The sequence below is a fragment of the Cherax quadricarinatus genome, chromosome 11 (assembly GCF_038502225.1).
Source record: "Cherax quadricarinatus isolate ZL_2023a chromosome 11, ASM3850222v1, whole genome shotgun sequence".
In the NCBI taxonomy this organism is placed as follows: Eukaryota; Metazoa; Arthropoda; class Malacostraca; order Decapoda; family Parastacidae; genus Cherax; species Cherax quadricarinatus.
In genome coordinates this window covers 21,650,561-21,669,113 of record NC_091302.1, presented here as the reverse complement: position 1 = coordinate 21,669,113, position 18,553 = coordinate 21,650,561, and the positions used below count along the sequence as shown (strand labels likewise).

At 43.6% G+C, this 18,553-nt stretch overlaps 1 protein-coding gene across 1 annotated transcript in view; it reads right to left on the bottom strand.

The window, feature by feature from the left end:
• Positions 1 to 8,884, bottom strand: part of LOC128687711 (zinc finger protein 300) — a 56,700-nt gene extending 47,816 nt beyond the window's left edge. The window contains exon 1 of the mRNA XM_070083967.1: positions 7,944 to 8,884. The gene's annotated coding sequence lies outside the window, so the exon portion shown is untranslated. The remainder of the gene's footprint in view (positions 1 to 7,943) is intronic.
• Positions 8,885 to 18,553: the final 9,669 nt, after the last annotated feature.

Genomic DNA, 18,553 nt, shown 5'->3' with positions numbered 1-18,553 from the left:
AAATTGAACATTTCCACTACTTTGAGCTCAATTTCAAGGTACTTTTCGTCATGAAAGCAATCAAAATCATGTCTATTTCTGTAATATATCTTCATTCTATCAAATGAGACCAAAAAAACGAGAATGCAACCATAAAAACCATGCGAAAAGATACCGCAAAGAGGCGGCTAATGACTGAGAAGTGAATTCCCTTATTTATCGTCCGTCTTTTTTATTTTTGTTGTACGTTAAGAAGCATCTTTCCATTATACATTGCCCAAGTTTCAATAAGACAGCCCAACAAACAACTGAGAAAAAAAATATTTACCAAAAATCATATATGGCAAGCCCAAGCCAGGTACTGGAAATAAGTCGCTTTGACTTTTTTGGGTTATCCTAGGTTCTCTATAAATACACTGCTATGTAACTGTATTTGTGTATACCTGAATAAACTTACTTATTTACTTACTTCTAGTTTGTCGACTGAGTACACAAGAAACCGCCCATTCACTTATTTCAACCACCCAATATAGTGGTCAGAAATTTGCAATTTGGCCAATTTCACACAAATTTCAACAGATGCCAATTTCAAAATAGGGTCCAGAATAAACAATGCAGACATTCCTGGCACTAAAATAACATTTTCTCTGTTCATTAGCCACAGCTCCAGGCCCCTCTTGCTTTCCATTTGGAATTTTTATTCACAAAAAAATAGAAGATCTACTGTTATGCAGACTGCTGCATTATTGTAATAACTGTAAAAATAATGTCAACCCATTCTTGACTCCGTGTTGGAATTTGGACTGGGAGGCGGACAGGTATTGGATGGTGACGTCATTTGTTTACTCTTGAGCTTCGCTAATGAATAGACCATTTTCGCTACTTTGGAGTCCAGTCCCTGGACCTATTATGTACCTCTGTAATCTTTTGACTACAGCCCATAGGATGGGTATGGGGTGCATAATAAACATATTAAACTAAAAAAAACTACTGTGAGTGCAATTTCAAGGTACTTTTTGTCATAAAAGCAATCAAAATCATATCTATTTCTGTAATATATCTTTCATTCTATCAAATCAGACCGAAAAAAACGAGAATATAACCATAACAAACATACAAAAATATACCGCTAAGCGGCCGCTAATCGCTGAAAAGTGAACTCCGCTATTTATGGTCTGATTTCTTTCATTTTTGGTGTACGTTAAGAAGTACCTTTCCATCATACATTGCCCAAGTTTCAATAAGATAACCAAACAAACAATTGAGAAAATAACAATAATAATAATAATAATAATAGTAATAATAATAATAATATCAATATTTACTACACGTACAGGAATAACAGGAAAAGTCGGTCGATGGATCTATAATTTCCTCACTAACAGAACACAGAGAGTAGTAGTCAACAGAGTAAAGTCCGAGGCAGCTACAGTGAAAAGCTCTGTTCCACAAGGCACAGTACTCGCTCCCATCTTGTTCCTCATCCTCATATCTGACATAGACAAGGATGTCAGCCACAGCACCGTGTCTTCCTTTGCAGACGACACCCGAATCTGCATGACAGTGTCTTCCATTGCAGACACTGCAAGGCTCCAGGCGGACATCAATCAAATCTTTCAGTGGGCTGCAGAAAACAATATGAAGTTCAACGATGAGAAATTTCAATTACTCAGATATGGTAAACACGAGGAAATTAAATCTTCAGAGTACAAAACAAATTCTGGCCACAAAATAGAGCGAAACACCAACGTCAAAGACCTGGGAGTGATCATGTCGGAGGATCTCACCTTCAAGGACCATAACATTGTATCAATCGCATCTGCTAGAAAAATGACAGGATGGATAATGAGAATCTTCAAAACTAGGGAGGCCAAGCCCATGATGACACTCTTCAGGTCACTTGTTCTATCTAGGCTGGAATATTGCTGCACACTAACAGCACCTTTCAAGGCAGGTGAAATTGCTGACCTAGAAAATGTACAGAGAACCTTCACGGCACGCATAATGGAGATAAAACACCTCAATTACTGGGAGCGCTTGAGGTTCCTAAACCTGTATTTGCTGGAATGCAGGCGGGAGAGATACATGATTATATACACCTGGAAAATCCTAGAGGGACTAGTACCGAACTTGCACACGAAAATCACTCACTACGAAAGCAAAAGACTTGGCAGACGATGCAACATCCCCCCAATGAAAAGCAGGGGTGTCACTAGCACATTAAGAGACCATACAATAAGTGTCAGGGGCCCGAGACTGTTCAACTGCCTCTCAGCATACATAAGGGGGATTACCAACAGACCCCTGGCAGTCTTCAAGCTGGCACTGGACAAGCACCTAAAGTCGGTTCCTGACCAGCCGGGCTGTGACTCGTACGTTGGTTTGCGTGCAGCCAGCAGTAACAGCGTGGTTGATCAGGTTCTGATCCACCAGGAGGCCTGGTCACAGACCGGGCCACGGGGGCGTTGACCCCCAGAACTCTCTCCAGGTAAACTCCAGGTAAACATGTACAATATACTATATTTTACTATATAGAAAGCCACTTATGCAGAGTATTTCAAGCAAATTAGGTCAGTGTCCCAGGATAATGCCCACACCAGTCGGCTAACACCCAGGTACCCATTTACTGATGGGTGAACATAGACAACAGGTGTAAAGAAATACGCCCAATGTTTCTACCCTGGTTGGGAATCGAATACAGTGGACTCCCGGTTAACGATTTTAATCCGTGCAAGAGGGGTAATTGTTATGCGAAATAATCGTTATGTGAATGAATTTTCCCCATAAGAAATAATGGAAATAAAATTAATCCGTGCAAGACACCCAAAAGTATGAAAAAAAATTTTTTTTTACCACATGAAATATTAATTTTAATACACACAAACTGAAAAAGGCATGCACACTTACATGACACTTACTTTTATTGAAGATCTGGTGATGATTGATGGGATGGGAGGAGGGGAGAGAGTGTGTTAGTGTTTAGAAGGGGAATCCCCTTCCATTAGGACTTGAGGTAGTAAGTCCTTTTCTGGGGTTACTTCCCTTCTTCTTTTAATGCCACTAGGGCCAGCTTCAGAGTCACTGGACTTCTTTCGCACAAGATATCTGTCCATAGTGGCCTGTACCTCTCGTTCCTTTATCACTTCCCTAAAGTGTTTCACAACATTGTCAGTGTACAGGTTGCCAACACGGCTTGCAATAGCTGTGTGAGGGTGATTTTCATCCATGAAGGTTTGCACTTCAAGCCACTTTGCACAGATTTCCTTTATCTTTGTAGTAGGCAACTTCTTCAATTTCTCTCTCCCCTCCTCTGAACCAGTTTCCCCAGGTCTGGCCTCTTGCTCTTGAAGTTGATCTATCAGCTCATCAGTGGTTAGTTCTTCATTGTCCTCCTCCACCAACTCTTCCACATCCTCCCCACTAACCTCCAACCCCAAGGACTTTCCCAATGCCACAATGGATTCCTCAACTGGCATAATCATCTCAGGGTTAGCCTCAAACCCTTCAAAATCCCTTTTGTCTACACATTCTGGCCACAGTTTCTTCCAAGCAGAGTTCAAGGTCCTCTTAGTCACTTCCTCCCAAGCCTTACCTATAAGGTTTACACAATTGAGGATATTAAAGTGATCTCTCCAAAACTCTCTTAGAGTCAGTTGAGTTTCTGAGGTCATTACAAAGCACCTTTCAAACAGAGCTTTTGTGTACAGTTTCTTGAAGTTGGAAATAACCTGCTGGTCCATGGGCTGCAGGAGAGGAGTGGTATTAGGAGGCAAAAACTTCACCTTAATGAAGCTCATGTCCCCATAAAGTCGCTCTGCCACGTCTGTAGGATGACCAGGGGCATTGTCTAACACCAGGAGGCACTTAAGTTCTAATTTCTTTTCAGTTAGGTAATCTTTCACATTGGGGGCAAATGCATGGTGTAACCAGTTATAGAAAAATTCCCTAGTGACCCATGCCTTACTGTTTGCCCTCCACAGCACACACAAATTATCCTTGAGGACATTCTTTTGCCTGAACGCTCTGGGAGTTTCAGAGTGATACACTAATAAAGGCTTCACTTTGCAATCACCAGTAGCATTGGCACACATGAGAAGAGTAAGCCTGTCTTTCATAGGCTTATGTCCTGGGAGTGCCTTTTCCTCCTGAGTAATGTAGGTCCTGCTTGGCATTTTCTTCCAGAACAGGCCTGTTTCATCACAATTAAACACTTGTTCAGGTTTCAGTCCTTCAGTTTCTATGTACTCCTTGAATTCCTGCACATATTTTTCAGCCGCTTTGTGGTCCGAACTGGCAGCCTCACCATGCCTTATCACACTATGGATGCCACTACGCTTCTTAAATCTCTCAAACCAACCTTTGCTGGCCTTAAATTCACTCACATCATCACTAGTTGCAGGCATTTTTTTAATTAAATCGTCATGCAACTTCCTAGCCTTTTCACATATGATCGCTTGAGAGACGCTATCTCCTGCTAGCTGTTTTTCATTTATCCACACCAATAAGAGTCTCTCAACATCTTCCATCACTTGCGATCTTTGTTTCGAAAACACAGTTAAACCTTTGGCAAGAACAGCTTCCTTGATTGTCTTTTTGGTGCCCACAATAGTAGCGATGGTTGATTGGGGTTTCTTGTACAACTTGACTAGGTCGGCGATACGCACTCCACTTTCATACTTATCAATGATCTCTTTCTTCATTTCAATGGGTATTCTTACCCTTATTGGTGTACGGTTGGCACTAGAAGCTTTCTTGGGGCCCATGGTCACTTATTTTCCAGAAACACCACCGAAAACACTGTAATAATACGAAATATTCCGAGTGTATGCTTGGATGTTAGCGCGGAGGCTGGCTGGTAAACAATGGCACGGGCGGCACATGTGAGGCTGGCTGAGGGCGCACATTGGACGCGTCTCGGACGAAAATCGGTGAGCGGGTTTTTAATCGGTATGCGCGGCAAAAATTTTGCGATTAAAGTAAGCGGTATGCGAAATAATCGCTATGTGATGCCATCGTTATGCGGGGGTCCACTGTATTTGCCAAAAATCATATATGGCTAACCCAAGCCAGGTACTAGAAATAAGCCATGTTGTCTGACTTTTTTGGGTTATCCTAGGTTCTCTACACATATGCTGCTATGTGTGATAATCTATATAGTGAAAATAACTTTTTTGTTTCAGGTTTTATGGTGCAGTATGAGTGTATATCAGTTAGCCCTGTGCTACACTCCGTTTTCTCTAATATAAGCCCCCAAGACAGAGATAGGAGAATGTTTTTTGTATACCATATCCTCTTCATACCTCTGTCGAACTGCTCGGTGTTATGCCAAATATTATTTATTCTGGAGTATTTAACATGTTTTATGTTATTTATATTGTTTATTATGTCATATTAGATCAATTGTGATAGGCAATAAGCTGTAGTGTTGATATTAGCATAATAATGAAGCATATTCTCCTGCATCACGAGACTGAGCTCATGGCAACCGACAGTGGCTTCAAAGCCACCTTATCTTTAATGGATAATATACTGTGTAGGTGCTTTACACAATGAGAAGCATTTCTTTTATTCATTGAAACCATGGCTAGGGCTAAAAGTAAGCAGGTTATAACAAATGGAGAAAAAGAAATTAGAATGACTTATGCAGCAAATAGCACCACCAAATAGTACCAGCAGGTTGGTGTGGCCACCCTGGAAATTTGAAATTATGCTAGCCAAAATTAGTGCCAAATAACTGATTGCTAGATTTGTGATGGCAGACCTGTAGTAATACTGTAACATTCTTTTTAAGTATGTACAGTAATTAATAAACCTGTTTTATTTATACTAATGTTTAATTAAAGTTTCCAGCAGACCATGATGGGTCAGTGGAGTATTGTTGAATTATTATGTAACCTTTGTTGGTCCAGCAAAAATCAATAGTCCTGAAAGGTCTAAGAACCATAGTTGCCACAAAATAGGTGCTCAACTTGTATTTCTGTGGATGTCATACTGTTATTAATGTGATAAAGTTATTTACAGGTTGTTTTCTTCCTAGTGCTTCAAAGTTTTGGGTAACGTATTTTGTTTGTTATTTTTTCTTGGTAAATGCTATTCATTGTTTAGGATTCAATTTGCCTGTGAATTAATCTTAACTCATTGGTATTTATACATGTGAAGCAAGGGCTAAATTTTGTTAATAACTATGTTAGAAGTTAACTTTTCAGGCTGTATAACTAATACAGCGGCAGAGTGACCAAGCACTGAGATAACTGATGCTCTACACTCCACGAAAAAACTTCGATTTCCGGAAGTTTTTGAATTTCAGAATTTCGGATAAAGGGATGTGGACTTGTAGTAGTATATCAGTAAACATGTTTGCTAACAGAGGTCATTCAAGATCAACTACCCCAAGTGATAATGAAACAGAGCTGAAAAGACTTAAGCTAGTCTTAGTACAGGCTGAGGAATCTAGAATTCAGCAAGAAAGAGAATTAGTGGAAGATCAGGAGGCAGCAAAAACTGCTAATTTTGTTTCCAAATTTACAGAAAGTGACATTGACAGACTTTTTTCCTCTCTGAGATAGTTGTAGCATAAAAGTGGCCACATATAGAGTGGACAATTTTAGTTTGTACACAGAGTGTTGGTAAAAGGTTACAAAGAGTAGATACTCTTGAGGGAAATTATTTTTATTATTCTAGGGTTAAGAAAGTAGTATCACTTGCAAACCAAATGGTTCCTGATTTGTATAAAAAAAAATCAGGAATTTAGATTTCAGGATGGACATTCCTTAATTGACTTTGGAAAGGACAAACTGTCCTTCTTTAATAAAGAGTACCCTTCCAAAAGTATAGATAGGAACCTTGAGAAATTAGTAGATCTCCTCCTAGAAGAATTGCATAATACAATTTCTATTGACCCCAAAAGTTATTCGGAGAAAAGGAGTAAGATAATTTTAATGTAGCTTAGGAGTTAGGTGAGAAATTACAAGCTGACAAATTGCTGAGGAGGTAATAATCATTCCAATTCCTAATTTTCTCCCACTCATTGTAAACTTAATTCTAAATTATATAGTCATAAGAAAATTAAGCATGACGAAATTTTCAGGGACGAATAAAATCAGATATACAACTTAAAAGCAAAGACAACAATAAGTCTCAAGGAGCTCAAAAAATATCTAATTCCACCCCTGATCATTTTTCAGATATTCATAGGTTAAGTACCAGTCCAATTTCTAATGGTAAAAGCACTCCTAAAGTTTATACTTGTTTTTATTGTAAAAAAAGAAGGGCTACATCCAAGTGTTGTTGGATCAGGCTGGGATCCAGCAGGAGAACCCACCCAGGTAACTACTGTTGCTGAAATACACCCAGTTCCCTGTATTATGTATTCACATCAAGGTGACGAGTCTTTGGAGAGTTTAGAACCAAGGATGAGTGTTGACTAGTATGTTCATTGTAGCTTTACATAAGGCTGTGGGCAGGGTTGAGAAAGTACTGTCGGAAGGTGAAGAACGTCATCCTCCTCTCTTCAACTCTTCCTCTTTCTTCCCCTCCTCATATAATTTCCTCCTCCAGGAAGCAACCCACAACGGTCAACTAATACCCAGGTACCTACTTAGTGCTAGGTGAACAGTGACAGCAGGTGTAAAGAAACAGTCCCTGTTTATGCTCTGCATAACCAGGGACTTTCTATGAAATTTGTCAATAATATCACCTTCCTCAAATCAAATGTAAACAATAATTTATCAAAATAAAATTTATAATTTACTGCTTATTATTTCAGCCTTGCCGGGATCTACCCCAGAAAGGGTAGATCCCCAGGGACCTACTTCTCCTTAGGGAAGAGTACATATTTACTGCAAGGTAACTAAGGTAAGAACGAGTAAGGATTATTTCCCATAATTAGTACACAAGTGATTTGTTATGATTTACCTAAAGATACTTTTGTAATTCACCAACAGTGAAGGCTCCAGTAAAATTACCTCTAAATATTTCTTGTGCACTTCCACCATCCTGATGTGTGCACCTCCTGCTTCCTGATGTGTGCACCTCCTGCTTCCTTACGTGTACATCTCCAGCTTCCTTACATGTGCACCTCCAGCTTCCTTACATGTGCACCTCCAGCTTCCTTACGTGTACATCTCCAGCTTCCTTACATGTGCACCTCCAGCTACCTTACATGTGCACCTCCAGCTTCCTTATGTGTGAACCTCCAGCTTCCTTACGTGTGCACCTCCAGCTACCTTACATGTGCACCTCCAGCTTCCTTACATGTGTACCTCCAGCTTCCTTATGTGTGCACCTCCAGCTTCCTTACATGTGCACCTCCAGCTTCCTAATGTGTGCACCTCCAGCTTCCTTACATGTGCACCTCCAGCTTCCTTATGTGTGCACCTCCAGCTTCCTTACGTGTGCACCTCCAGCTTCCTTACGTGTGCACCTCCAGCTACCTTACGTGTGCACCTCCAGCTTCCTTATGTGTGCACCTCCAGCTACCTTACGTGTGCACCTCCAGCTTCCTTACATGTGCACCTCCAGCTTCCTTACGTGTGCACCTCCAGCTTCCTTACGTGTGCACCTCCAGCTACCTTACGTGTGCACCTCCAGCTACCTTACGTGTGCACCTCCAGCTTCCTTATGTGTGCACCTCCAGCTACCTTACGTGTGCACCTCCAGCTACCTTACGTGTGCACCTCCAGCTTCCTTATGTGTGCACCTCCAGCTTCCTTACGTGTGCACCTCCAGCTACCTTACGTGTGCATCTCCAGCTTCCTTATGTGTGCACCTCCTGCCTTAAACGTACATGCTTCTCCTCTTTATTATATGTGCAGGCAACTCCTCACTTCTAGTGCACCAGTTAACAATCACACCCTGGCATAGTGTGCACAGCCTCAGTCTTCATCTACTTTGTTTATCTCGGAGGATGAACCTTGTAGTGTGGCAGACTGCCGCCAGGTGGCCAGGCCAAGCCTGTCTTCACCATGGATAAACAACATTGTATTATAGATTCAATTTTAACCTGATCCATCACAATTTAGGTTTTTGTTAGCTGTGCTTCAACCTTGCTGGGTTGTAATGCGGCGTGCTGGGTAATATTTGTTATGGTTATTTACTGTTTGTAACTGAACTGCGTAATCATTGTAATGCTGCAGGTGATGCTGACATGGACTCATTCTCTGATTTATCTATTATGATTTTATCCGGATTAATAAATAATAATAAGATAAGATAAGATAAGATTTTGTTCGGATTTTTAACCCCGGAGGGTTAGCCACCCAGGATAACCCAAGAAAGTCAGTGCGTCATCGAGGACTGTCTAACTTATTTCCATTGGGGTCCTTAATCTTGTCCCCCAGGATGCGACCCACACCAGTCGACTAACACCCAGGTACCTATTTGCTGCTAGGTGAATAGGACAATAGGTGTAAGGAAACGTGTCGGAATTTCCACCCGCCGGGAATCGAACCCGGGCCCTCCGTGTGTGAAGCGGGAGCTTTAACCACCAGACCACCGGGCCACCGGACAAAATTATATAGTATAATAATAGTAATAATAATTAAATATTAATAGCAATAATAATAAAGTAATAATATAATAAATATAATAGTAATAATAATAATAATAAATAAATAATAATTATAATTAATAATACCTTGAGAGGGTGTCGAGGGTCAACGCCCCCGCGCCCCAGTCCGTGACCTGGACCTGGAGTTTACCTGAAGAGAGTTCCGGGGGTCAACGCCCCCGCAGCCCGGTCTGTGATCAGGCCTCCTGGTGGATCAGAGCCTGATCAACCAGGCTGTTGCTGCTGGCTGCACGCAAACCAACGTACGAGCCACAGCCCGGCTGATCCGGAACTGACTTTAGGTGCTTGTCCAGTGCCAGCTTGAAGACTGCCAGAGGTCTGTACTAGCTCCCATCTTGTTCCTCATCCTCATATCCGACATAGACAAGGATATCAGCCACAGCACCGTGTCTTCCTTTGCAGACGACACCCGAATCTGCATGACAGTGTCTTCCATTGCAGACACTGCAAGGCTCCAGACGGACATCAACCAAATCTTTCAGTGGGCTGTAGAAAACAATATGAAGTTCAACGATGAGAAATTTCAATTACTCAGATATGGTAAACATGAGGAAATTAAATCTTCATCAGAGTACAAAACAAATTCTGGCCACAAAATAGAGCGAAACACCAACGTCAAAGACCTGGGAGTGATTATGTCGGAGGATCTCACCTTCAAGGACCATAACATTGTAGTTTAGTTAGTTTAATATGTTTATTATGCACCCCATACCAATCCTGTGGGAGGTAGTCAAAAGATTACAGAGGTACATAATTGGTCCAGGGACTGGACTCCAAAGTTTTGATAGCTGAGCAAGTTACAGAGGTAATGAACTCACAATTTACAAAGGTAATGAACTCACAATTTACAAAGGTAATGAACTCACAATTTACAAAGGTAATGAACTCCAGGTAAGTCTGGTCACAATCATGACAAGTTACAAAGGTATTTACAGATTACAGAGGTACGTAATGGGTCCAGGGACTGGGCCCCCAAAGTTTTGATAGATGAACTAGGTACAAAGGTAATGAGCTCACAAGTTACAAAGGTAATGAATTCTGTAGAATGGTTACTTACGTTTATACTTTGGCTACAATCATGAACAAATTATAGAGTAATGAGCAATTCACACTTCCACACCCGGTCACAACTGTAATGAGTTATTGGTGCAAATATTGATTGTTGAGTCACACACACCACACACACACACACACACACACACACACACACACACACACACACACACACACACACACACACACACACACACACACACACACACACTTTAGTTTAATATCTTTATGCACCCCATACCCATCCTGTGGGCTAATCTATCTAATCTGTGGGCGGTAGTCAAAAGATTACAAAGGTACATAATGGGTCCAGTGACTGGACCCCAAAGTTATGATAGATGAACTAGTTACAAAGGTAATGAACTCCAGGTAGATCTGGTCACTAATCATGGCAAGTTACAGAGGTAATGAATCAGCTTCACTCCTATACATGGTTACAGTCATGAACAAATTACAAAGTAATGAACCACTGATACGTCCACACCTGGTCACAATTGTAATGAGTTATAAATACAAATATTAAGTGGATCATACACCCACACTAGCGCGCGCGCGCACATACACACACGAGGGCGCACGCACGGACATGTGCACACGAGCGTACAAATATATGCATACACACAAGGACGCACACCCACACACACACACCCACACACACACACACCAACACCCACACACACACACCCTCACACACACCCACACACACACCCACACACACACCCACACACACACACCCACACACACACACACACACCCACACACGCACACACACACCCACACACGCACACACACACCCACACACGCACACACACACACACACACACACGCACACACACACACACACACCCTCACACACACCCGCACACACACCCTCACACACACCCACACACACGCACGCACACACACATACACACACACACACACACACACACACACACACACACACACACACACACACACACCCTCACACACACACACACACACACACACACACACACACACACACACACACACACACACACACACACACACACACACACACACACACACATGCACACATGTGGTAATGCTTTATTTACAGCTAGCAAAGTCAGGGTATTTCTCCAGAATGGTCTGCAATATACCACTGTGGATAAAATACTTAGCCATTTCTTGAACACTTCTGAGTGAGTTGTTTCTAAATTCATTAATTTGATCACACTCCAGTACATAATGACGCAATGTGTGACAATAGTCCATCTGGCAAAGTTTACATTTCGTTTGGTCTACATCTGGTGGTGGTGATTTAACCTGCCAAAGATACTTGTAACCCAGCCGGAGCCGGGCAGTAGTGACATCCAAGAGTCTGCTTATCTTGTTGGATGCACCATAGACATGTGGCTCCTCCTGCATGATGGAATGATGATAAATGGACTGACTTGTGTCAATCTCCCTAAGTCTTAAGTCAATAAAGTTCATTTGAAGTTCTTTTCGTATTATTGTTCTCAAACTGCTAAATGACAACCCAAGATTGTAATCTACCCCCTCTTTGAAAGCATACAGCTTAGCCAATTTATCAGTTCTATCATGCATCTGAAGACCAATGTGAGATGGAATCCACAGCATGTGCACTCTGACTCCACTGTCCACAATCTTACCATATCTATGTCTGGCTTCTGACAAAAGCATGCCACAATTTATACTTAATGAGTTGAGAGCATTTATGGATGACAGAGAATCAGTTACAATTAAAGTGTCAACCTTAGATACATGGACACATTTGAGTGCAAGGAGTATGGCAAACAGTTCTGTTTGAAGGGTAGAGGCCCAGTTATTGATGCGTGCTCCAATTTCTTTATGAGAGCCATCACTCTGTGTGACAACAGCAGCACTACCAGCTGCACCAGTGGACTGGTGAACAGAACCATCAACGTAAATAATTTGTGAAAGATTGTTCTGTGTGACTAAGTTATCAATACAGCTTAAGGCATCATGTTTGGCTTCAAGACGAAGCTTTGGTTGTGATTTAAGAAGAGTTTTGGGGGGAAATGGAGGAATGGTAGTTTGGAATGGGGTAATATCCCATGGAGCAGGGAAATGTCTCTGTTGTCCAACTTGATATAGATCATGTAGCTGGTTCATGCGGAGGTCGGTTCCAGTTTTTTCGATCCATCTGGAAGGATGTTCACCAGTGCTGAGGAAAGTTTGGAGGGCTTCTGTGCAGGGGTTTGAATGGGCTAGCCTAAGCATATTGACCCCAATAAGGATATTTCTTTCAGTAACACGATCTCTAATGCTTGGAATATTAAGTTCTTTCCGCATATTTAAAATTTTGGCAGTACGAGGGCATCCTAGGATGATCCTCATTGCTTCGTTTTGCAGTTTTTCCAGCCCTCCAAGCTTCCAGTCAGACACGAGTGCAAGTAGTGGCGCTGCATAATCAACCAATGATCTAATATAAGCAAGATACATCATTTTCACAATTTTAACATTAGCACCATACCTGGGATGAAAACCTGCCACAACTCTAAGTGCTCTCAGCCTTTCTTTGTATTGGCGACAAAGTCTCGTTACAACAGGTCCAAGTAGTGGAACCTCAAAGCCTAGATACCTGTATCTGCTTACATATTCTAGAAGTGACCCATCATGCAACTGGATCTGACGAACTGTGCCTCTCTGCCGAGGAGGATGCATCTGCTAGAAAAATGACAGGATGGATAATGAGAACCTTCAAAACTAGGGAGGCCAAGCCCATGATGACACTCTTCAGGTCACTTGTTCTATCTAGGCTGGAATATTGCTGCACTCTAACAGCACCTTTCAAAGCAGGTGAAATTGCCGACCTAGAAAATGTACAGAGAACTTTCACGGCGCGCATAACGGAGATAAAACACCTCAATTACTGGGAGCGCTTGAGGTTTCTAAACCTGTATTCCCTGGAACGCAGGAGGGAGAGATACATGATTATATACACCTGGAAAATCCTAGAGGGACTAGTACCGAACTTGCACACGAAAATCACTCACTACGAAAGCAGAAGACTTGGCAGACGATGCACCATCCCCCCAATGAAAAGCAGGGTGTCACTAGCACGTTAAGAGACCATACAATAAGTGTCAGGGGCCCGAGACTGTTCAACTGCCTCCCAGCACACATAAGGGGGATTACCAACAGACCCCTGGCAGTCTTCAAGCTGGCACTGGACAAGCACCTAAAGTCAGTTCCTGATCAGCCGGGCTGCGGCTCGTACGTTGGCTTGCGTGCAGCCAGCAGCAACAGCCTGGTTGATCAGGCGCTGATCCACCAGGAGGCCTGGTCACAGACCGGGCCGCGGGGGCGTTGACCCCCGAAACTCTCTCCAGGTAAACTCCAGGTAATCCCCCTTATGTGTGCTGGGAGGCAGTTGAACAGTCTCGGGCCCCTGACACTTATTGTATGGTCTCTTAACGTGCTAGTGACACCCCTGCTTTTCATTGGGGGGATGTTGCATCGTCTGCCAAGTCTTTTGCTTTCGTAGTGAGTGATTTTCGTGTGCAAGTTCGGTACTAGTCCCTCTAGGATTTTCCAGGTGTATATAATCATGTATCTCTCCCTCCTGCGTTCCTGGGAATACAGGTTTAGGAACCTCAAGCGCTCCCAATAATTGAGGTGTTTTATCTCCGTTATGCACGCCGTGAAGGTTCTCTGTACATTTTCTAGGTCGGCAATTTCACCTGCCTTGAAAGGTGCTGTTAGTGTGCAGCAATATTCCAGCCTAGATAGAACAAGTGACCTGAAGAGTGTCATCATGGGCTTGGCCTCCCTAGGCCAGGCCTAGTGGTGGATTAGGGCCTGATCAACCAGGCTGTTAGTGCTGGCCGCGCATAAACCAACGTATTAGCCACAGCCCGGCTGGTCAGGTACTGACTTTAGGTGCCTGTCCAGCGCTCCAGCGCCTTCTTGAAGACAGCCAGGGGTCTATTGGCAAGCCATCTTAGAGAGACAGATGAACAGTCTTGAGCCCGAGTGACATTTATTGTGAAAGTTAAGACAAATGTGCAACATCTGGTTATCTTTATTGTAGACGTTTCGCCATCCAGTGGCTTTATCAATACAGATTCCAGGACATAATTAGAAGACAGTAGAACTATATACAAAAGATGAGGTAATCAGTCCCTCAGCCATGGAGTTACTGTTCACAGCATCGCGGTGGTGGAGAATCTGGAGCAAAGGCAAGGAGACTGGCGCTTATATAGGCGTCAATGCAATTGGATGTCCCTATCCACCGACGCCTATATAACCGCCAGTCTCCTCACGTCTCCTCACCATGCATTATTCTAACAGGGTAAAGATCAAACCTGTGAGTGGGACAGTCAACGACTCGTCCAAACTAGCCCTTGCATCTACCATCGGTGGTACTCTGCGAGTCAAGTGCAATGCAATCCTCTCTCTTTAGGAAGCTTTTATGGTCATCTGCACAGATGACCTCGAGGCCGACAAACTAACCACCACCGAAGCTATCTCCACTCTTGACCAACGTGGATTCCAAGTCCTAACATCCCCAGCCCTGAAAGCCAAAAGAACTGTGTTTCTCAAGAAGCTCGACAAACTCATCACAACCCAAGAGATCTCTGAAACCAAATCATCAATTGAAGACCAGAACACCTGGGCGAAGAATTCCCAAAGCTTCCTCCATGCTGAAGGTCACCTTCAGCGACGTCAGCATGGCAACCAAAGCTCTTAATGAGGGCCTGGCCATCTTCTACTTCCACATCCATTCAACATTTATCGAAGAAGAGAAATTTACATACATCCCTCAATGTTACAACTGCTATTCTTACCAGCATACCACGAAGAACTGCCGCTCCATAGACAAGAAGATCTGTGCTACCTGCGGCACTGAAGGCCACGATTTCAAGTCATGCACCTCCACCATTCCACCCAAATGCCTCAACTGCAACAACGACCACCACACCTTGGCGGCCAAATGCCCTACCAGACGTGAACTACTGAAAAAACAGCTTGAACAACAGCAGACACCAACTACCCAAGCAACCTCATATGCTGCCATTACCAGGAATCTACCTGACTCCACCCCAGTTCTCCAGGCCTCCACAACTACATCTCCACCATTGCCCGTGGGTGACTCCACCAAAATCCTATACTGCATCATGTATGCCCATGTCCACAATATTGCAGCACCAGGCTCCTTCAACACCACGATCAACGAACTCTTCCAACTCAACAACATGCCAAACTTTATATTCCCTTTATATTCCATTGTGAAGTCCACTAACAACATTATCAACATCACCTCTGCTCCTCCACCACCGCCGACCGCTCAAGAGCTCGACCAATCAGAGACCACTGAACCACAGCAGAATCCCACCAATGAGAGTCCACCTCCAGTCTCTCCCACAACCACCACGATCAACCAAGCTCCAACATCCACTCCACCTTCCTCACCTCCACCTTCTCCACCTTCTCCACCTTCTCCACCTTCCCCACCTTCCCCACCTCCTCCACCTACCCCACCTCCCCTCCAGTACAGAGGAGTCACGTTCTACACCACGAAGCAATATAGTAAAGCAATGCCTCGCGAAGAACTCATCCAACGACTCCAAGACAATACTGCAAAATTCACCTACCACGAAAGACCAACTACCCTCAAAGAGATAATACACCACCTCAACAACCACACATATGATTCCAACTCCCCCGTCAACGTGTTACACCTCTCCAGAACAAGATTCAATGCAGTCAGCAGCAGATCAAGTGCATAACCAACCACCACCAAGCTGAAGTTCCCCAGCACTTTGCTATTTAGCTAAAGCTGGGGTGTGGCTCCAAAAGACCCTGTTTTCCTGGGCACCACCAGCCTTCTCCTTCCGGGCACCTGAGCACCAGCCCTACTCTACTGACACTGCTGCCAACAGCACATCTCGCTCCAACACAACCTCCTGCAGTACCTCTGCACATCACGCTCCAGAGTGAACAGACCACTCACCTCTGCAACCCCACCTCCTACTCCACCCTCCCAACTTCTTCAATTTTTCCAGCCCTCCCCTCCCTCTTCCTTCCCATCCTCACCAACCCTCAGGTCAGAGAACACTCAGCTAACAAAATTAGGGCGGCAGTTATAACCATCTCTGAATCCTGGTTGGATGATACGGTGACTGACGACGAGGTCAAAATAGAAGGTTACAATATAAAATGCATAGATAGGAACAGAAAGGGTGGTGGAGTATGTGCCTACATTAGAAATAACTTAGCTTACAACCCAAGACCTGATTTAAATAACAATAAACTGGAGATTCTATGGTTTGAAGTGCTGCTTCCCAAGACCACACCCATCTTAACGCCCTCCTGCCCATGACCAGTTCTTAGAAGACTTTTCCAGAGTATTGTCCGGACTTACCTGGAGTTTACCTGGAGAGAGTTCCGGGGGTCAACGCCCCCGCGGCCCGGTCTGTGACCAGGCCTCCTGGTGGATCAGAGCCTGATCAACCACGTTGTTACTGCTGGCTGCACGCAAACCAATGTACGAGCCACAGCCCGGCTGGTCAGGAACTGACTTTAGGTGCTTGTCCAGTGCCAGCTTGAAGACTGCCAGGGGTCTGTTGGTAATCCCCCTTATGTATGCTGGGAGGCAGTTGAACAGTCTCGGGCCCCTGACACTTATTGTATGGTCTCTTAACGTGCTAGTGACACCCCTGCTTTTCATTGGGGGGATGTTGCATCGTCTGCCAAGTCTTTTGCTTTCGTAGTGAGTGATTTTCGTGTGCAAGTTCGGTACTGGTCCCTCTAGGATTTTCCAGGTTTATATAATCATGTATCTCTCCCGCCTGGGTTCCAGCAAATACAGGTTTAGGAACCTCAAGCGCTCCCAGTAAATGAGGTGTTTTATCTCCGTTATGCGCACTGTGAAGGTTCTCTGTACATTTTCTAGGTCAGCAATTTCACCTGCCTTGAAAGGTGCTGTTAGTGTGCAGCAATATTCCAGCCTAGATAGAACAAGTGACCTGAAGAGTGTCATCATGGGCTTGGCCTCCCTAGTTTTGAAGGTTCTCATTATCCATCCTGTCATTTTTCTAGCAGATTCGATTGATACAATGTTATAGTCCTTGAAGGTGAGATCCTCCGACATGATCACTCCCAGGTCTTTGACGTTGGTGTTTCGCTCTATTTTGTGGCCAGAATTTGTTTTGTACTCTGATGAAGATTTAATTTCCTCGTGTTTACCATATCTGAGTAATTGAAATTTCTCATCGTTGAACTTCATATTGTTTTCTGCAGCCCACTGAAAGATTTGGTTGATGTCCGCCTGGAGCCTTGCAGTGTCTGCAATGAAGGACACTGTCATGCAGATTCGGGTGTCATCTGCAAAGGAAGACACGGTGCTGTGGCTGACATCCTTGTCTATGTCAGATATGAGGATGAGGAACAAGATGGGAGCGAGTACTGTGCCTTGTGGAACAGAGCTTTTCACCGTAGCTGCCTCGGACTTTACTCTGTTGACGACTACTCTCTGTGTTCTGTTAGTGAGGAAATTATAGATCCATCGACTGACTTTTCCTGTTATTCCTTTAGCACGCATTTTGTGTGCTATTACGCCATGGTCACACTTGTCGAAGGCTTTTGCAAAGTCTGTATATATTACATCTGCATTCTTTTTGTCTTCTAGTGCTTCTAGAACATTGTCATAGTGATCCAATAGTTGAGACAGACAGGAGCGACCTGTTCTAAACCCATGTTGCCCTGGGTTGTGTAACTGATGGGTTTCTAGATTGGTGGTGATCTTGCTTCTTAGGACCCTTTCAAAGATTTTTATGATATGGGATGTTAGTTCTATCGGTCTGTAGTTCTTTGCTGTTGCTTTACTGCCCCCTTTGTGGAGTGGGGCTATGTCTGTTGTTTTTAGTAACTGTGGGACGACCCCCGTGTCCATGCTACGTCTCCATAGGATGGAAAAGGCTCGTGATAGGGGCTTCTTGC